Source organism: Hylobates moloch, unplaced genomic scaffold, assembly GCF_009828535.3.
Source record: "Hylobates moloch isolate HMO894 unplaced genomic scaffold, HMol_V3 SCAFFOLD_10, whole genome shotgun sequence".
Taxonomy (NCBI): domain Eukaryota; kingdom Metazoa; phylum Chordata; class Mammalia; order Primates; family Hylobatidae; genus Hylobates; species Hylobates moloch.
Genome location: NW_026652285.1, coordinates 25,750,890 through 25,771,357, shown reverse-complemented (window position 1 = coordinate 25,771,357; position 20,468 = coordinate 25,750,890). Strand labels below are relative to the sequence as shown.

The 20,468-nt window shown below is 50.5% G+C and overlaps 1 protein-coding gene across 4 annotated transcripts in view; it reads left to right on the top strand.

Moving 5' to 3' along the window:
- Positions 1–20,468, top strand: part of ZNF385C (zinc finger protein 385C) — a 72,700-nt gene that overhangs the window by 5,056 nt on the left and 47,176 nt on the right. The window lies entirely within an intron of this gene.

Sequence of the window (20,468 nt, the reverse complement as noted above, 5' to 3'; positions counted from 1 at the left end):
TGTCTGTCTGGTTGACCTGATTGACCTTGAACTGAGGGAAGGGCGTTGGGACTTGGAGTCTCCCTCAGAAGAGGCGTCGACCAGAGTGGGGCTGAATCGACACTTTTCTTTCTCCTGGAAGCAGCCAAGCTCAGCCCACCCACCCCAGGCCCCAGCTTCCTGCTCCAAACCACGGCTGTGCTCCCCACCCTGTTCCAAATATTTCTGCCAACTGCCCCCGGCCGAGGGGCCTGTTTAAACAGCCTCCCTGCCCTCTCCTGGCCTCCCCACCTTTGTGGCCTCCCCATCGCTCCCACGGCTGCTTGCACAGGAGCCGCTGTGTTGGCTGTTTGTTTATTTGATTAAGATTTCCTTGGGTGGGGCAAGGACTGACTCCACAGGTCCTTCTTCTCACTTTAGATGCCCAGGCAAGAGCCCAGACCCAGCTTCGGCGTTGCCCCTGCCCTGTCCAGCCTTCCCGGGACCCCCCACTCCCCGACGTCTCTCCTACATCCCAAGCCCCAGACTTCTCTACCCTTCTGATCTCAGCTCTGTTCAGTCCCACATCTGATGCCAGCTGACCCCCTCCCCGGCCCCAGAGTTGAGTGCTCTGGCCCTGGAGAGCAGGATGGGAATGAGACACTCCCCATCCCCTTGCTGAAAGGAGAGGAAATGCCAGGAAAAGGCAATGGGAACAGGAACCCTTGGGTTTTCTAGGGGTTCCTAAAGAGGGACACATGGGGTGTGGTCTTTGGAATGCGGGAGAAGCCTGCCCACTCTCCCTGTTGGCGGAGGCTTGAGCTGTCCTCCAGTGAGACTTTAGCAGATGAATAATTCTCTGATGGGCTCGGGGCCCCTGCAAGAATCCATCTCCAGAACAATCTCACTAGGACCCCAAAGGGCCTCCTATCCCCTGATTTTGTACAGAACTTTGCAGTATACAGAACTGCCTCATCCCATCCTATGAGCACCTGTGGAGATCAAAATTCTTTTTTTTTTTTTTTTTGACACGAATCTCGCTTGCTCTGTTGCCCAAGCTGGAGTGCAGTGGCGCAATCTCAGCTCACTGCAACCTCCCCCTCCCAGGTTCACAAGATTCTCGTGCCTCAGCCTCCTGAGTAGCTGGGATTACAGGCACATGTCACCATGCCCAGCTAATTTTTTGTATTTTTAGTAGAGACAGGGTTTCACCATGTTGTCCAGGCTGGTTTCGAACTCCTGAGCTCAGGTGATCCACCCACCTCGGCCTCCCAAAGTGCTAAGATTACCGGCATGAGCCTCTGTGCCTGGCCAAGATCAAAGTTCTTTTTGTAGATGATGAAAGCTCAGAGAGCAAAGGAACTTTCACAGAGTCAATCTTCTAGCGGAACTTGGACCGGAACCTGGGTCTCCTCACCCCTCACAGCCAGGGCTCCTCGCCGGACCATGCTGGAGCTGCTCCTTCGACTAAAAGAGTCACAGGCTGCAGTCATCCCTGGCTCTCCCTAAATCTCCCCTCACCCAGATCTCCTCTACCTTCACACACCAAGACTCCTGGCCCGAGTCTCTGGCTGGGAGGTGAATATAGGGGCAGGTAGCATTCTTGTGACCTTATTCTGAAATGTGCTGTCCTAGTTAGAAGCTTCCTGAGGGGTGAGGGACACACGAAGCTTTTAGAGATGGTTTCAACCCTCTGGGTGCTAATTGGGAATGAGACTCTCCTTAGGTTGTGACTGGGGACAGCTATTCTGGGTCTGCAAGATGAGGTGTGGGGGTGGAGAGGCCAGAGGGGGGATCAGGAAGTTTCCCCAAATAGCCTGGCCTGAAGCCACATGTGGGAGCCAAGCCCCAAGGAGGTGGCCCAGATGAAGGGGTGGAGGGGGAGCTGTCCAGTTGGCACATGGGCCTGACCCTTGGGAAGCTGGGCATAGGGCAAAACTCAGGAGCAGGACTGGTTTTGTTTCCTCTTTTCTTTTTTGTTTGAGATGAAGTCTCGCTCTGCCACCCAGGCTGGAGTAAAGTGGTGCGTTAACAGCTCACTGCAACCTCCGCCTCCCAGGCCCAAGCAATCCTCCCGCCCCAGCCCTCAGTCCAGAGCCTCACGAATAGCTGGGACTACAGGCACACACCTGGGTAATTTTGTTACATTTTCTGTAGAGACAGGGGTCTCCCTCTGTTGCCCAGACTGGTGTCAATCTCTCCTGCCTCAGCCTCCCAAAGTGCTAGGATTACAGGCTCATGCCTGTAATGCCACCATGTGCAGGCAGTCTTCTCTTTGTTCTCCCACTGAAATGGGCTTCCCTGGAACTTGATGTCATAAGTGGGTGTGTCTCCATCCTGTCCCAGCCCCTACCCCCAAGCCCCAGCCTACTGTCCTAGCTCTCACCCCAGTGACACTGATTTACTCATTCATTTAACCAATATTTATTGAACACCTACTATGTGTTATACTTGCTAGCCTCTGCCCTGGGAATTCAAGGAGGAACAAGACAGGGTTCCAGGAGGGAACAAGATAGGTTCTCAAGAGGGAATAAGAGGCCGGGTGTGGTGGCTCACATCTGTAATCCCAGCACTTTGGGAGACCAAGGTGGGCGGATCACTTGGGGTCAGGAGTTCAAGACCAGCCTGGCTAACATGGTGAAACCCCATCACTAACTAAAAATACAAAAATTAGTGCGTGGTGGCGCATGCCTGTAATCCCAGCTACTCAGGAGGCTGAAGCAGGAGAATCGCTTGAACCCGGGAGGCGGAAATTGCAGTGAGCCGAGATCGCGCAATTGCACTCCAGCCTGGGCGACAGAACGAGACTCCATCTCAAAAAAAAAGGGAATAAGAGGAAATGGGAAGGAAGGAAATCTACCCTAGAGAGAGCAATGCAGGAAGGTGTCTTTCAGAGGTGACAGTTAAATATCAGCCATGAGAAGGGGGAGGGAGGGGTCAGAAGGAAAAGAGCACTCAAGGCAGAGAGAACAGGCTTTGAGAAAGCTCCCAAGTAAGGGGAAACTCGCTGTGCTCCAGGGACAGAAAGAGCCCAGTGTGGCTGGAAGGTGGGGAGATATAGGAAACAGATCAGAGGGGCACAGGATATTTTAACCACTACGGATATTTTGACCCTAAGGATGTTTTGAATGCAAACATTTTAAACCAAAACATACCAACACTGAAACTGTTTTAAGAAGGTGTTCTCCAGCTTGAACTCTATTCATCCAACTTAATTCTTTGATCAGATTTTTGTTTTTCCCCTGTAGTACAGTTAAACAAATGTCCGTGTTTTTCATTCTTTTGTAATTTTACTGAAACTGTTTTCATCAGCATTGATTCCGTACACATTTTGCTGCTGAGATTGGAGGCATCCATCAGTGTGGGGGCTGCAGGCTCTTGACACGAGTTTCTGCCATTGTGTGATTGACTGAGTAAACCCATCCCATTTTGGAAGATTTAAATTGAAACCAAAAAAAAGATTCGTGGTCAAGATTTGATTCTTTTGTGCATTTTAGTCAATAATGAGTTTTCTTATATCCAGTTCTAGCCATCCTTAGTGTTACTTCTACCCGTAATATTTTTAGGCGGAGAGTTGTATTTATATCTCAGTTAATCTGTGGGAGGAATCAGGTGGAAGGGGTGGACTGGGAGAGAAGGGCTTGGGGGAGGGGAAAGGCCCGGATCTTCCAGGCTGGGGTAAGCATTCTCCTAAAGCGAAGGGTGAAGCCTTTAGAGCTTTTATGCCAGAGCATGATGTGATCAGATTTGCCTTTATTTTTATTTATTTATTTATTTATTTATTTAGAGACAGAGTCTTATTCTGTCCCCCAGACTGGAGTGTGGTGGTGTGATCACGGCTCACTGCAGCCTTGACCTCCCAGGTTCAAGCTATCCTCCCACCTCAGCCTCCTGAGTAGCTGGGACTATAGGCGTGCACCACCACACCCGGCTAATTTTTGTATTTTTTGTAGAGCTGGAGTTGCCCAGGCTGGAGAGTTGCCCTTTTAATAGTCTCCCTCTGGCTGTGTGAAGATGGGACTGGTAGGGAGAGGAAGTGGGGAAGTAGAGGCAGGGAGACCAGTGAGGAGGCTGTTCTGCCAGTCCAGGTGGTAAAGAGAAGTGAACTGGGCCAGGCATGGTGATGTGCGTGCCTGTAGTCCCAGTGTGTTGAGAGGCCAAGGCGGGAGGATCGCTTGAGGCCAGGAGGTCGAGGGTGCAGTGAGCTGTGATCGCACCACTGCACTCCAGCCTGGGCGACAGGTTACAGATACAGTATGGGGTAAAAAAGGGCAGGGTAATCTCTGTCCCACTCCCCAGGATCCCACTGCTGCCCTCCCCCAACATGCAGAATGCCCTTGCTGCCGTTCCCACACCCTTAGCTCCCTGCTCCTGGTATTTGAGGCAGCTTGGAGCCCTTCCCCCCAACACCCAGGCTCTGGCCACTTGGAGTTTGCACAGAGTCGAGACCAGAACTGGGGTGTTTCCCTTGGAGGTTTCTCCTTCTTTGCACTGAGGGAGAGTCGGGGATGCCCTGCTGAGGTTGGGGTGGGGGATGGAAGGGATGGGAATGGCCCTGGGATCCACCTACCTCTAGTCCTGTGGCTGGAGCCGCCCAGGCGGCCACGGACCTGGCGGTGAAACAGACCCAGACACAGGGCGCTTGTCCGGCCGTGCTCCGCCCTCTGGGTGTGACACTGGGCAGGGGGACAAAGGGGCCTCTGTCAGTGTGGGGCACTGAGCCCACCCGGGCCAGGCCAGGCGCCTGAGGAGGGAGGGAGGTGACCTGGGGGTGCTGGAAAGAGAAGGTTGAAGGGAGACAGACCTCAGGTTTGAGTGCCATCTGGGCAAGTCTCTTCCTTTCTGGATCCTCAGTCTCCTCACCTGTAAAGTGGAAATCTCAGTCCCAACCTCCCAGACCCGGCATCGGCAGGACCGACCTTGTTGATTGACTACACTTGTGTTATTTAGCAAACATATGTAATGATTACCACGTGCCTGGTTGCTAAACACTTTATAAATATTGACTCAGGTAATCCTCATAACGACCCTCTAAGAGTGTCGATTAAAAAAAATTAACCATTTAAAGAACTAAAGTTAGTTTTATTCAGAAGTCTTACAGAGGACTATAGAGCAAGGCCTACAGCCCTAAAACAGTTTTGTCAGACTGTTTTAAATCAATGTTTTAGCTTATAGTTTATACATAGGTAGTGGGGGTTCAGTATGTGCAAAATGACATCAAAATTTCGCTGTAAGAGTATATTGGTTATAGATTACGGAGGTATAATCACTAACTCTGTCAGATATTATTTTATGTGCAACAAAAGGCAAGGACTACGGTTATTTTATTTTTATGGAGACAGGGGTCTTGCTATGTTCCCCTGGCTGGTCTTAAGCTCCTGGCTTCAAGTGAACGTCCTGCCTCGGATTCCCAAAGTGCTGGGATTTACAGGTGTGAGCCACTGTGCCTGGCGAGGACTGGGGCCATTGATCTTCTAAGGAATATAGTGATTCAGGCAAGACATGTGGGGCGGTGGGAGGTGCTGTGTTTTATCTTGTTTTGTCTTTAAAACTCTTTTCAGAGAGCTGCATATAAGCACAGAGTCAGGGACTTTGTGAAATTATCCTGGTAAGCAGAAATGAGCAAATGGCCTCTGATGTTTGTTACTTTGTGTCACAAGTTTTTTCTTTTGGTCATAAATCAGCTGCCTGGTTGTATTTAAAAGACAAGTGCTGATTGTGTCAGGTAACTAGGAAGCCTCTTTTTTCAGGAAGATTGATTGTTTTCAGTTGTAGTTTTAAGCAATGAGCACTAGTCCCAGCGTGCGTATATGCCTACTTATTGGAAAACGCACTTTGAATTGCATTTATTTTTTAATTAGCATGATCTAGGTTTTCATCAACATTGTCTTTTTTTGTACTTAACACTTTAATAGGGCTATTACAAGGATATTATAGATCATACATAGCAGTATATGCTTAATAGTATTAAGGCTGGGCACGGTGCCTCATGCCTGTAATCCCAGCAGTTTGGGAGGCTGAGGTGGGCGGATCACCTGAGGTCGGGAGTTCAAGACCAGCCTGACCAGTGTGGAGAAATCCTCGTCTCTACTAAAAGTACAAAAAATTAGCCGGGCGTGGTGGTGTAATCCCAGCTACTTGGGAGGTTGAGGCAGGGGAATTGCTTGAACCTGGGAGGAGGAGGTTGCAGTGAGCCAAGATCACGCCATTGCACTCCAGCCTGGGCAACAAGAGCAAAACTCTATCTAAAAGAAAATATACATATATATATATATATAAAGAAAATATTTATATATATATATAAAACTGAGTTACATATGGGGAAAAACATAACTGATAAACTTACATTTGTGTTTTTAAATTTTACTTTTTTCTTTCTGTATTTATATTTATTAGAGTTTTGTTTTTGTTTTTGTTTTTGTTTTGAGATGGAATCTCACTGTGTTGCCCAGGCTGGAGTGCAATGGTGGGGTCTTGGCTCACTGCAGCCTCTGCCTCCTGGGTTCAAGCGATTCTCCTGCCTCAGCCTCCCGAGTAGCTGGAATGACAGGCTCACACCACCATGCCCAGCTAATTTTTGTATTTTTAGTAGAGACAGGGTTTCTCCATGTTGGCCAGGCTGGTCTCGAACTCCTGACCTCAGGTGATCCGCCTGCCTCGGCCTCCCAAAGTGCTAGGATTACAGGCGTGAGCCACTGTGCCTGGCCTTAGAGTTTTTTTTTTTAATTAATTAATTTGTTTATTTAAGACAAAGTCTCACTCTGTTGCCCAGGCTGGAGCGATCTCAGCTCACTGCAACTTCTGCCTGCCTGGTTCAAGCGATTCTCGTGCCTCGGCCTCCCAAGTAGCTAGGCTTACAGGGGTGCACCATCACACCCAGCTAATTTTTGTATTTTTAGTAGAGACGGGGTTTCACCATGTTGCACAGGCTGGTCTCGAACCCCTGACCTCAGATGATCTGCCCACCTTGGCCTCCCAAAGTGCTGGGATTACAGGCGTGAGCCACTGCACCCAGCCGGTTTTTTAAATTTAAATTTAAATGTATTGTTATTATTATTTTTCGAGACAAGATCTTGCTCTGCTGCCCAGGCTGGAGTGCAATGGCACAGTCATGGCTCACTGCAGCCTCAACCTCCCTGGCTCAAGCAATCCTCCCACCTCAACTTCCCAAGTGAGCGGGACCACATGCGTGTGCCACCATGCCTGGCTAATTTTTAAAAAATGTTTTGCAGAGGCCGGGTGTGGTGGCTCACGCCTGTAATCCCAGTACTTTGGGAGGCTGAGGAGGGTGGATCATGAGGTCAGGAGTTCAAGACCAGCCTGGCCAAGATAGTGAAACCCCATCTCTACTAAAAACACAAAAAATTAGCCAGGTGCAGTGGCAGATGCCTGTAATCCCAGCTACTCGAGAGGCTGAGGCAGGAGAATCGCTTGAACTCGGAGGGCGGAGGTTGCAGTGAGCCGAGATGGCGCCACTGCACTCCAGCCTGGGCAACAAAGTGAGACTCTGTCTCAAAAAAAAAAAATGTTTTGCAGAGGCCCAGCACGGTGGCTCATGCCTGTAATCCTAGCACTTTGGGAGGCTGAGGTGGGCAGATTGCCTGAACTCAGGCATTTGAGACCAACCGGGGCAACATAGCGAAACCCTGTCTCTACTAAAAATACAAAAAAAAAAAAAAAAAGAAAAAAATTAGCTGGACGTGGTGGTGCACACTTGTAGTCCCAGCTACTCAGGAGGCTGAGCCACAAGAATCACTTGAACCTGGGAGGTAGAGGTTGCAGTGAGCCAACATTGTGCCACTGCACTCCAGCCTGGGTGACAGAGGGAGACTCTGTCTCAAATTTAAAAAGAATGTTTTGCAGACAGGGTCTCCCTATGTTGCCCAGGCTGATCTTGAACTCCTGGACTCAAGCAATCCTTCTGCCTTGGCTTCGCAAAGTGCCGGGATTACAGATGCACGCCACCACGCCCGGCTAATTTTTGTATTTTTAGTAGAGACGAGGTTTCACCATGTTGGTCAGGCTGGTCTTGAACTCCTGGCCTCAGGTGATCCGCCTGTCTCGGCTTCCTAAAGTGCTGGGATTACAGGTGTGAGCTGCCGCACCCGGCCCAGATCTTTATAAATTTTAAATAGTGTTTAAAGTTATATAAATAACATACCTATATAAAATATAGAAAAGATTTAACATAATTAAAATTATGACTGGCCAGCCATGGTGGCTCACACCTGTAATCCCAGCACTCTGGGAGGCCGAGATGGGAGGATGGCTTGAGCTCAGGTGTTCGAGATCAGCCTGGGAAACATAGAAAGACTCCATCTCTAAAAAAAAATTTTTTTTAAATTAGCTGCACATGGTGGTGTATGCCTGTAGTCAAAGCTACTTGGGAGGTTGAGGCAGGAGGATTGTTTCAGCCCAGGAGGTGGAGGCTGCAGTGAGCCGTGATCATACCACTGTACTCTAGCCTGGGCAACAGAGTGAGACCCTGTCTCCAAGAAAAAATAAAATAAAATTATGATTGATAATATATTAGATTTTTATGAACTAATATAATTGTGAAACATTGATATTAATAACACTCATAAATATAAGTGAAAGAAGATCTATTATTATTTATTATTTGACAATGTCTTTTATATAAGTCTATTTAGTTTAAAAAGGCTTAATTTAGGATTTTGATCTTGGAGAAACCTGACAAAGATGTCAAAATGTTTAAAACACTTCATCAAAAGGACAGAATCATAGGTCATTCTAAAATAGTAGTTTTTTGTTTGGTTTTGGTTTTGGTTTCTTTTTTTTTTTTTTTGAGACAAGCTCTGTTGCCCAGGCTAGAGTGTAGTGGTGTGATAATAGCTCACCACAGCCTGGAACTTCTGGGCTCAAGCAATCTGCCCTCATAGGTTGGACTACATTCATGTGCCACCACGCCTAGCTTTTTTTTTTTTTTTTTCAGATATGAGGTCTTTTTTTTTTTTTTTTTTTTTTGAGTTGGAGTCTTGCTCTGTAGCCCAGGCTGGAGTACAGTGGCGCAATCTCGGCTCACTGCAAGCTCCGCCTCCCGGGTTCAGGCTATTCTCCTGCCTCAGCCTCCCGAGTAGCTGGGACTACAGGCGCCCACCATCACGCCCAGCTCATTTTTTTGTACATTTAGTAGAAACGCAGTTTCACCGTGTTAGCCAGGATGGTCTCCATCTCCTGAACTCATGATCCGCCCGCCTCGGCCTCCCAAAGTGCTAGGATTACAGGCGTGAGCCACCGTGCCCGGCCCAGATATGAGGTCTTGATATGTTCAGCCCAGACTAGTCTGGGACTCCTGGCCCCAAGCAAACCTCCCATCTCAGCCTCCTAAAACGGTGGGATTATAGGTGTGAGCCACTGCATTCAGCCAAATAATATTTATTTAACCAGAGTGATAAACGGCTTTAAAAGTGGCTGGGTATGGTGGCTCACGCCTGTCATCTCAGCACTTTGGGAGGCCGAGGCAGGTTGTTCACCTGAGGTCAGGAGTTCAAGAACAGCCTGGTCAACATGGCAAAATGCCATCTCTACTAAAAATATAAAAATTAGCCTGGCGTATTGGTGGACGCCTGTAATCCCAGCTACTTGGGAAGCTGAGGCAGGAGAATCGCTTGAACCTGGGAGGCAGAGGTTGCAGTGATCTGAGATCGCACCATTGCACTCCAGCCTGGGCGACAGAGTGAGACTCTGTCTCAAAAAAAAAAAAGACTTATATAGAAAGTTACATGGATGTAAAAACTTTAATTCTTTTAAAGTTTAGTTTTTTTAAGTAATCAAAAACTTAATAAAGACAACACAGGATTTTCTTGATAAAATGTAAAATCTTTGTTTTTTGGGCCAGTTACCAGAAAACAAAGACCTCTTGTAGTGTGATTGGTTTTTAAAACATTTTGTTATGGCCAGGTGCGGTGGCTCATGCCTGTAATCCCAGCACTTTGGGAGGCCGAGGTGGGTGGATCATGAGGTCAGGAGATTGAGACCATCCTGGCTAATATGATGAAACCCCGTCTCTACCAAAACTACAAAAAATTAGCGGGGCGTGTTGGTGGGTGCCTGTAGTCCCAGCTACTTGGGAGGCTGAGGCAGGAGAATGGCATGAACCCGGGGGGCGGAGCTTGCAGTGAGCCGAGATTGCGCCACTGCACTCCAGCTGGGGTGACAGCGAGAGACTCCATCTCAAACAAACAAACAAACAAACAAAAAACATTGTGTCATGAGTCAGGAGCTTTGTGAAATTATGCTGGCAAGCAAAAATGAGCAGACATGGCTTCTTACATTTGTCACTTTGTCTCTCAAGAGGTACCGTTTTTTGTTGTTTTGTTTTTTTTGAGGAGTTTCATTCTATTGCCCATGCTGGAGCGCAATGATGCAATTTGGCTCACTGCAACCTCCACCTTCCGGATTCAAGTGATTCTCCTGCCTCAGCCTCCCAAATAGCTGGGATTACAGGCGTGCACCACCATCCCGGCTAAATTTTGTATTTTTAGTAGAGACAGGGCTTCACCATGTTGAACAGGCTAGTCTCGAACTCTTGACCTCAGGTGATCCACCAGCTTTGGCCTCCCAAAGTGCTGGGATTACAGGTGTAAGCCACTGCGCCTGGCCTCGCCTGGCTAATTTTTGTATTTTTTGTAGAGACAGGGTCTCATTATGTTGCCCAGGCTGGTCTCAAACTCCTAGACTCAACCAATCCGCCTACCTCAGCCTCCCGAAGTGCTGGGATTACAGGCATGAACAGCCACACTGGCTGATACCTGGTTCTTTAGCGGGGATGGAGAGGGCGTCCTGGAGCACCTTTGCCTGGGGGAACATAATTGTACACTGCCGTCCCAGGGCTGGCCCTTAGGGCAAGGCCAACAGTGCAGTGGGTGGGAGAGAAGCCAAATGCCACAAGAGGAATCCTGGGACCAGAGACTCAGGTCAGGGGGTGGAGCAGGGATCTAGAGGAGCCAGTCACCACACTGCCACCTTTGGCCCAGTTGTGGGAGCAGGGGAGGCTGGAAGAGATTTGGTATTCCTTCAACAGAAGGTTGGTATTCCAACAGAATCTCTGGGAAGAGGTCGGGCACGGTGGCTCACGCCTGTAATCCCAGCACTTTGGAAGGCTGAGGCGAGCAGATCACTGAGGTCACGAGTCATACCCTGTGAGGTGCTGGGCTTGGTGCCATGTGCCATGGATGAGTTGGCCCTACCTCTAGGAGCCCAGGATTCAGCCAGACATGAAGCACACCATGGAACAGGATGGCATAGGGGCTTCAGCCAAGGGGCCGAGGTGGTGGGAAGCTTCAGGCTTCATGGTAAGCCTAGGAGCAGGAGCAGGACTTGCCTGGAGGAAGGCGGGGGACTTGCTAGACTGGGGGCAAGGCAGTGGGACAGTGCTCATGGGAGCAGCAGGTGGTCCCATGCAGTGTGGCCGGACTCAGCGTGAGGAAGGCTCTGCGAGCCAGTCTCTGGAGCTCGCCCTTGCTCTCCTAGAAACTCTTCAGAATCTGGGCGCCTGTTGATGCTGGGCCTCACCCCAGGCTCCTGAATCTGAACCCCTGGGGGTGGAGCCCAGCCCAGGATGCCGGACAAGCTCCCCAGGTGGCGCTTCTGTAGCCAGGTACTTGGGAAGCCTGCTGGGCATGAGGCTTTCACTGTTGGCTGCATGCCAATCACCTGGGCAGAATTTTACGGTCTCAGGCTGCACCCAGACTAAGCCCATCAGAATCTCTGGGAAGAGGTTGGGCATGGTGGCTCACGCCTGTAATCCCAGCACTTTGGAAGGCTGAGGCGAGCAGGTCGCTGAGGTCAGGAGTTCTAGACCAGCCTGGTCAACGTGGTGAAACCCCAACTTTACTAAAAAGTATAAAAATTAACTGGGCATGGCGGCAGGCACCTGTAATCCCAGCTGAGGCAGGAGAATGACTTGAACCCAGGAGGTGAAGGTTTCAGTGAGGAGAGATTGCACCACTGGATTCCAGCCTGGGTGACAGAGTCAGACTCTGTCTCAAAAAAATAAAATCCCTGGGGAGGAGCTTGGATATCAGAATCTTCCAAGACTGCTCAGGTGATTCCCGTGAGTGGTTGTGGCCAAAAACCCTCAGGCAGGCCTGTCTGTCAGGTCAGCCAGGTCTGACAGAGCTCCTCCAGAGGGACCCCTCCTGAGTGCTAGTCTTCTGCAAGCCCTCGTCCATCCTGATTCACGTGTTTATCTGCTTATTGTCTGCGCCCATCCTTCTTCCCCTAACCCGGATTTGCAAGTTCCATGAGGGCCCTTTGGAATTCCATTCACTGCTAGATCCCAGGGTATAGAGTGGACGGGCTGGCATATAGTAGGTGTTCAATGAATGTTTATTGAGTGAATTTATCGACCCCCTACTCTGTGCCAGGCACAAAGGGAGACACTATCCCTATATCACCTCTTGGTTCTCCCAACAACGCCATGAGGTATATACTACTGAGTCCATTTTATAGATCAGAGAGGTAAGGACTTCGCCCAAGGTCTGACGGCTCCTGGAGCTCAGGCTCTGTCCTCCACCCTGTCCTGCCTTCCAGCCAAGGCCTCTGAGTGGCCCTGCTGTGGGAAGCTGCTTGGAAGCTGCACCAGCCGGCCTGGGGGGCACAGGACATGTTGACACAGCCTGTCCTCAGGGCGTTTCTTGGAACCTCTCAGCTGGTTTTGAAAGGCCTCCTTCTTCATGGCCTGCAACGGCTGTGTGCCTCCACCCACTGGACTGATTTGAGAGGAGGACTTTGATGTGGTCAGCAGCTGCTCCCTGGCTAGCAAGGTGGACCACGGATACCCCACCGTCTCCCTCAGCCAATGGACTTGGAGGCTCTCCCTTCCCCACCCCAGGTGACCCTGGAATCTTGGAGTCATCCTCAATCTGCCTCCATCCTTGTGAGGTTAGGATGGGTTAGGATTAGTTTCTCATATTGAGGAGGAGGAGAGGACCCCAAGGCCTGAATCAGTGGGCTGGGATGGGAGGATCCTGCTGGACAAACTAAATAAAAGCTTCAGGAAATGAAGGGAGGGTCAGGGAGACTTACAGATCTTAATTTCCGCAGGGTTGAACCTGGCTGGTAGTCAGGGCCTTTCCTTCCCAACACCTTCTGAATGCAGCTCTTTAAGTAAGAGGAAAGGTGGCCAAGGTCCCCGTGAGGACCCCTGGATCCTCAGGCTTTCCCTTCCCTTCCACAGGGCAGTATAAGGCTGTCCTCTCAGGAAGGTGACTGCCTTCTAGAATGCTGCGATTGCAGCTAATATTCTGGAGAGAGGGCCACCCCGCTGTTGGACACCCCAATTTCCAGCCTCCTTTCTTCCAGCTCTGGCCTCTCCTACACACCCCAGGTAGCTCTGCCAAGCTGCATGAGGAGGTTGAAATAATTTCCGTTGTGTTGGCAACAAATACAAGCTGAATAGAGCTCTGGGTTGGGAAAAATTGACGGCTGCCTGGCAGCCTTGGGAGGCAAGATGATGGGCAGGAGGGGAGCCTGGACATGGGGATGGGCACCCTGGGTTGGGAGAGTGGATCATTGATGAGATCTTTGGCATTCTACCCAAGCCTGTTTGTCTTCTTTCTTTTTTTTTTTTGCTCCATTAGTTTCCAGTGCACAGCTGTGAGGAAGTTCTTCCTATGGTCTTATCACCATCCCTCCTGCTGTAACTAATGACATCATCCCTCACATCGCAGTGGGCTTTTACAGTTTCTAGGGCATTTTCCTTCTTTCTTTTTTTGGGGGGTGATGGGGGAAGACAGTCTTGCTCTTTCACCCAGGCTGGAGTGCTTTATCACAATAATACCTCACTGTGGTCTTCAACTCCTGGGCCCAAATGATCCTCCTGCCCCAGCCTCCTGAGTAGCTGGGACTACAGACATGCACCACCATGGTCAACTAATTTTTTTTTTTTTTTTTTTTGTAAAGATAGAGTCTCAAACTCCTGGCCTCAAGTGATCCTCCTGCCTCAGCTTCCCAAAGTGCTGGGATTACAGGCATGAGCCACTGTGCCTGGTCAGTATTTTTTTTGAGACAGAGTCTCACTGTCACCCAGGCTGGAGTGCAGTGGTATGATCATGGCTCACTGCAGCCTCAATCTCCCATCTCAGTCTCCCCAGTAGTTGGGATTGGTTTTGTCATGTTTCTCAGGCTGGTCTCAAACTCCTGGGCTCAAGCAATCCACCCACCTGGTCCTTCCATCCTTCCAAGGTGCCGAGATTACAGGCATGAGCCACTGTGCCTGGCTAGTATATTCTATGTTATCTTATTTAATCTTCTCAGACATCAGCCTTGAGTCAGAGGAGTTATTATTAGGCATTGTTACCATTATCTCCATTTTACAGACAAGGAAACTAAGATGTGAAGAGAAGGGACAAGTTCCCAGTCACATGGTTAGTGGCGAAGTTGCAACGTAAACACATTTGCCTGACTTCAAATTACTCCAGTTCCCCGCAGTCCCTCCAAATTACACCCGCAGACACACTTGCTCACCTCTCTCCCCCACCTCCTCCCCCTTCCATCTTACCACAACCCTGAGGCCACCCCCAGAGAGATCATCCTGTCCATGCCCCTGCCTCTGCCCCAGCGCAGTGGAGCCTCCATGTGGCCTGTATCTGGAGCTCATCTGGTCATGCTCCAGGAGAAGGTGACAGTGGGAAAGTTGGGGGAGTCAAGGGTGTCAGCTGCTGCTGCTGCTTTTTGAGCAAAGACTTTGGAAGTTTAATGTGATAATCTCATCCTGATTACTGCAAACTGAGGACCTTGGGCTTGTGCAAGAATCCATTACCAACCTCACATGAGGAGCAGGGAGGTTGCGCTGGGTTCCCTGCCTCCCCGCTCCCCCAGTCCCCATGCATACTGGGAAGGATCTGAGTCTTGGCTGAATTTGTTTTCTTTTTCTTAATGGAAAGAAGGTGTTTCTGGATTATGGTAGAGATTCTAGGCTTCCTACCTCAGGATCTGGACCAGGAGACCCCAGCCCTTTCCTTTTACATCTGGGAATTTAATATCCTAAAAAGTGCGGCTGGTTAGTAGGTTGTGAGGCCAGTCAGAAGGCGTAGAAAATCAGCCCAGCCAGGGATCCCTGGCCCTTGCATCCCCCCACCCCAATACACCGCCAGGGAAACTGAGGCTTGTTACTGTTTTCTCCACATCATCTCTCCCAGAAGCAAACCAATTAGCACCGTGTCTGGTTCTGTGTTCCCAGCGCCTGTCTCATTATTTGGGGATTTATGTCCCGGTCACTGTGAAGGACAACTGTCCCGGTTTCCACTGGGGGAGCCTGGCTGGCGCTGGAGCCCAGCGGTGGCAGGAGGTGGTGCCGTCCTCCTTGGGGCAGGATGGGGATTTGATTTCAGGGGGATTTGCAACCAGTGGGGAGCCGCCCTGGGCACATGGTGGCTCTGGGCTATTTTAGGAGGCAAAACGTGGGGGGAGGGGTCACAGTGGACTTGTTCAAGCCACTAGAGAGTCTGCCCTTTCAGTGGGAGCAGAAAGAACCCGTGATGGGTGGGGTGGGACAGGCCTACCCACTGTTGGGGCCTCTCCCACCCTCCTAGAGCCCAGGAGTCCAGAATGACGCCACCCGTCCTAGCCCCAGTCTGGGCTGTGGGCCGAGCAGGGAAGCTGCTGGCTGGGCCGGGGTCTCTGCTCCTTGCCTGAGTCCCTTTGCTACAGGCTTTGCTTCAGCTGGGGCCCTTAGTGTTATTATTATGAACAATTCTTTTAACCACCTCTTATCTTTGTAGTAGAAATGTTACTTATCGAACATTTGGGAAAGGCCCCAGGAGCAAGAAAAAGGGCACAGCCTTAAATCCAGGCCCATCAGCTGCTGTTCTGTATGGGCCTCTTCCAAGCTGTGTAATGTTGAGGGTTGCATAAGTTCCTTCACCTTTCTGAACCTCAATGTCCCTCTCTCTAAAGCCGGGACCAGCAACACCTAATTAATGATGCCCCTACTATTAGTTGGGCACATATTAAATGGGGTACTTTGCAGGCATGATGTCACACCATCCTCTACACTGTTACCTGTTAATTGCCCTGTTTTAGAGATAAGGAAACTGAAGTTCAGATAGGGGAAGTAACTTGCCTAAACTCACACAGTCAGAGCAAAGTGCCTGATCCATTTCTCTTTGCACCCACAGTGAGAGTTATTTCATTCCTCAAATCCAGCAATACGTCTTTGTTACTTTCTGTGTGCCAGGCACTGTTCTAGGGCTGACGAGTCATCCATAGACAAAACAGAGGAAGAGGAGACAGTGGATGAGACTGGCCAGTAGTGAGAGCTGGAATGGTCAAACTGGAGACTCAGAGGCTTTATTTAGACTAAGCGTCATTTTCTGGAGTGGGGAGGGCAATATTTAAGGGGCCTGAATCCCTCACTGGGCAAGTGGAAGGTGGACCAGGGAGGGCTAGCACCACCTTGCACCCCAGGTCTCCATTACCGGGAAGAGCTTTTCCATTTGCTCTTCCTCTTCACCCCACCTTTGTAGGAAAAAAGTTACTGGGCATATTGGGATAAGGCCTTTAGATGCACCATGGTATAAAAGAAAGAGACAGCCTAGACTTTGGAGCTATCCAATGGGGTTCAAATCCCCACTCTGCCCCTTTCTAGCTGTGTGACCTTGGGCAGGTAAGTTAACTTCTCAGAGCCTCCCCCTCTTTGTTTTTTTTTGTTTGTTTGTTTGAGACCGAGTCTCGCTTTGTCACCCAGGCTGGAGTGCAGTGGCAGGATCTCGGCTCACTGCCAGCTCCACCCCCTGGGTTCACACCATTCTCCTGCCTCAGCCTCCCGAGTAGCTGGGACTACAGGTGCCCGCCACCACGCCCAGCCAATTTTTTTGTATTTTTAGTAGAGACGGGGTTTCACTGTGTTAGCCAGGATGGTCTCGATCTCCTGACCTCGTGATCCGCCTGCCTTGGCCTCCCAAAGTGCTGGGATTACAGGTGTGAGCCACCGCGCCCGGCCAGAGCCTCCCCCTCTTTATCTCCAAAATCAGGAGAGTAGTAGCGACCTTTCAGGGTTAGTAGGGGACAAAATGAGTGGGAAAGGGCATGGGAAGGATCTGGCACAGAGAAGGCCCACAATAGATGGCAGTGTTTTGCCTGCGTGCAGAGTTGGAGTTTAGCAGTGTGTTATTCCTAGGTATCTAGGTGAAGCCACGTCTTTGTGGGTGGCACTAAGCTGGCACCTGTGGTCCTGCTGAATGATTTCAACAGGCTGAGCAGAATGGGAGAGCCAGCAAGCCCAAACATACAGTCTGGGCCTCCCAGTGCAGGAAACTACCACTCACTCGGGGGCTGGGATAGGGAGACTGAACTCACCAGTGCATCACATGAAAATAGACCTGGGGGTTTCAAGGACGCTCAGCTCTATGTAGAGCTAGTTCAAGGCTGAAGAAAAGCTGAGGGATGGGCAGCATTCACAGAGGTGGGCAGAGATGGGGGGACGTTGTGCTGTCCCGTTTTCTGTTCTATGGAGGATACCAAAACCCTAAAAGAGTTTAGGCTCAGCCTGTAACCCAGATTTTGGAGGCCGAGGCGGTGGATCATGAGGTCAGGAGTTGAGACCATCCTGGTACGGTGAAACCTGTCTCTACTAAAAAACAAAAAATTACCAGGCTGGTGGTGGGCCTGTATCCCACTACCGGAGGCTGAGGCAGGAGAAGGTGTGAACCGGGGTGGCTTGCATGACTGAGATCGCGCCACACTCACCCGGCGACATCAAACTCATCAGAAAGGAATGTAACTGGGATAATCCAACACCCAGAAACCATTTATTCAACACATTTTTAATTAAGTGGTTTAGATCAGGTCAGTTGGTCACCATGCAAGGTACCAGGCAAAGGAAATGAATGAAGGCCCAGAACTACCCTGGGGGAGGAGCCCTCAGTATAGTCGGGTAACCAAAGCAGGGTTTGGGAGAGACAGTTTAATTAATACAGTGTGATAAGGCCAGTATTAGGGTCTCATACAAGGTGTCCCGGGAGCACATACAAGGGGGAGGCACATCTTCAAAGGCTTCCTGGAGGAGGTGACCATGTCAGGGGAAGAATAGCTGAGGCAAATGGGTCTCTTTAGCTGGGAGAAGAGCCCCTTTAGGAAGGAGCTGCCTGCTGTGTTTCTCTGGCTGTGGAAAGTGGAGTGCACGTTTTCCGTGTTACCAGGCAGCAGATCTAGGACGAGTACGCAAGCAAGGTTCCAACCCTGCATTTTAATTAACGTTAGCATAGTGGAATGGGCCATCTTGTTAGGTAGTGATCTCCCCATCGTTGGCATGTTCAGGCAGAGGCCAGAGGATACTTTGTCAAAGCTGCTACAAAAGGGACAGGATGGCCTCTAAGATCCCTTCCAAGTCTGAACAACTGCAATTCTCCATGGACAGCCACAGGATGTGGACTGTGATGGAGAGCAGTGTGACCGGATTAAGTTAAGAGGATGCGTGTGCTATGGGATAGTGAGGTACATATGGTGTACCATGACCGTCCTCCTCACCCTGGATTTATTTTTTAAAAACATCTTTGGCCAGGCGCGGTGGCTCACGCCTGTAATCCCAGCACTTTGGGAGGCTGAGGCGGGTGGAACATGAGGTCAGGTGTGGAGACCATCCTGCCCAACATGGTGAAATCCTGTCTCTAATAAAAATACAAAAATTAGCCAGACATGATGGCAGGTGCCTGTAGTCCCAACTACTCGGGAGGCTGAGGCAGGAGAATCACTTGAACCTGGGAGATGGAGGTTGCAGTGAGCCGAGGTTGTGCCATTGCACTCCAGCCTGGGAGACAGAGTGAGACTCCGTCTCAAAAAAAAAAAAATCTTTAGTAACTGCTTTATTGAAATATAATTGCATACCATACAATTCCCCTATTTAAAATGTACAATTTAATGTGGATTTATCTTAAAAGTGGAAATGCATTTATTATTCATTCAACAACTATTTATTGAGCATCTATTAAGTATGCAGTAAGCTTTGCACTGGTGTTGTGGATAGCTGGGAAATAAGGGCCCTGCCCTCATGGGGGAGACAGGTCAGCGTCCAAACAAAAGAATTACAACCTGAGAGATACCCTAAGAGGGTGGTAAACTGAGTCTGAGACAAAGAGTGATAAAGCTGGGGAAAGGGGGTCCTGGGGAGGTAACATTTGAGCTGGGGCCTGAGTGACAAGGAGGTATCTCTGTGAATGTTGGGAGGATGTTCCAGACTGAGGGGAGAGCAGGGGCAAGGCCCAAGGCAGGGGTGAGTTGGTGGATGGGTGGACCAGGAAGTGTTAGGAGACTTGGTGGTACCGTGGGTGAGGTGTCCCTGAGGCTCCCCACCATGGGACTTCCTCTCTGCGTGGCCTGGTCCCCAGTAGGCCTGCCCCAGTGCCAGGCATGTGAATGGCACCGCCACTTCTTCTTTGGCTGCAAGAGCCCTCTGTGTCCGCTTTCCTTGGCTCTTTCTTGCTCTCTTACCCCGTTATTGCTTCTCCAACAACAGAATGGTGACAGTGCTCTTAGGAGGTCGTGCCACCAGCCCCTGCCTCCTGCTTTCCCTGGTTGGCTCCGTGCCCCTGTGTGTGCCCACTGTGTGCTGGACTCTGTGCCTTGATCCCCTGGGAGGAATCAGAAAGGACTCTCAGCCACACACACCGGTGAAGTCTCCCCAGCAGACTCTGGCTGTCTCCCCTGACCTCCAGAGATAGTGCCTAGGAGCAGCCTGGAGTCTCCCATTTGGTGTCCACTTCCTGTGTGACTTTGGACCAGTTACTTAAGGTCCACAATCTTTTTTTTTTTGAGATGAAGTTTCACTTTTCTTACCCAGGCTGGAGTAGTGCAATGGGGTGATTTTGGCTCATTGCAACCTCCGCTTCTCAGGTTCAAGCGATTCTCCCACCTCAGCCTCCTGAGTAGCTGGGATTACAGGCGTGCCACTACCCCCGCCTAATTTTTGTATTTTTAGTAGAGACAGGGTTTCACCATGTTGGCCATGCTGGTCTCGAACTCCTGACCTCAAGTGATCCGCCCGCCTCGACCTCCCAAAGTGCTGGGATTACAGGCGTGAGCCACCGCGCCCACCTAAGTCCCCAGTCTTTCGTTTCCTGGTCTGTAAAATGGGGAACTGCACCGCTCTGGGCAGAGTGGTTCTGAGGTTTCAGTGTGATCCCCCTGGCACCCAGCAGGTGGTCCATGAATGTCAACTTCCTCCCACTCCCTGAGTTTCCTCCCAAAAGAGGGGCCTGCTTGCCAGAGGTAGCAGCCAGGGGCGGAAGGGGGTGCTGACAGGGGGTGGGGGAAGGCAGCCAGTTTGGGGTCCCCTTCCCTGAGCTCCGGGACCCCTGGGGAGCCCTCAGGTACGCTGGGCCTGGTCAGCCGGGGTAGGCGGGATACTCACCCGTGCGCCCAGCTCTTCAGCCAGGAGAGCCTCCGAGTCTCCCCTCTCTTCCTCCCACCCGGGGAGCTCCACCGCTGAGTCCCTCTCCCGCCAAGGCTCTCCTGGGCCGGCCGGGGTGGCGCGGCTCCTGGCACCTGCT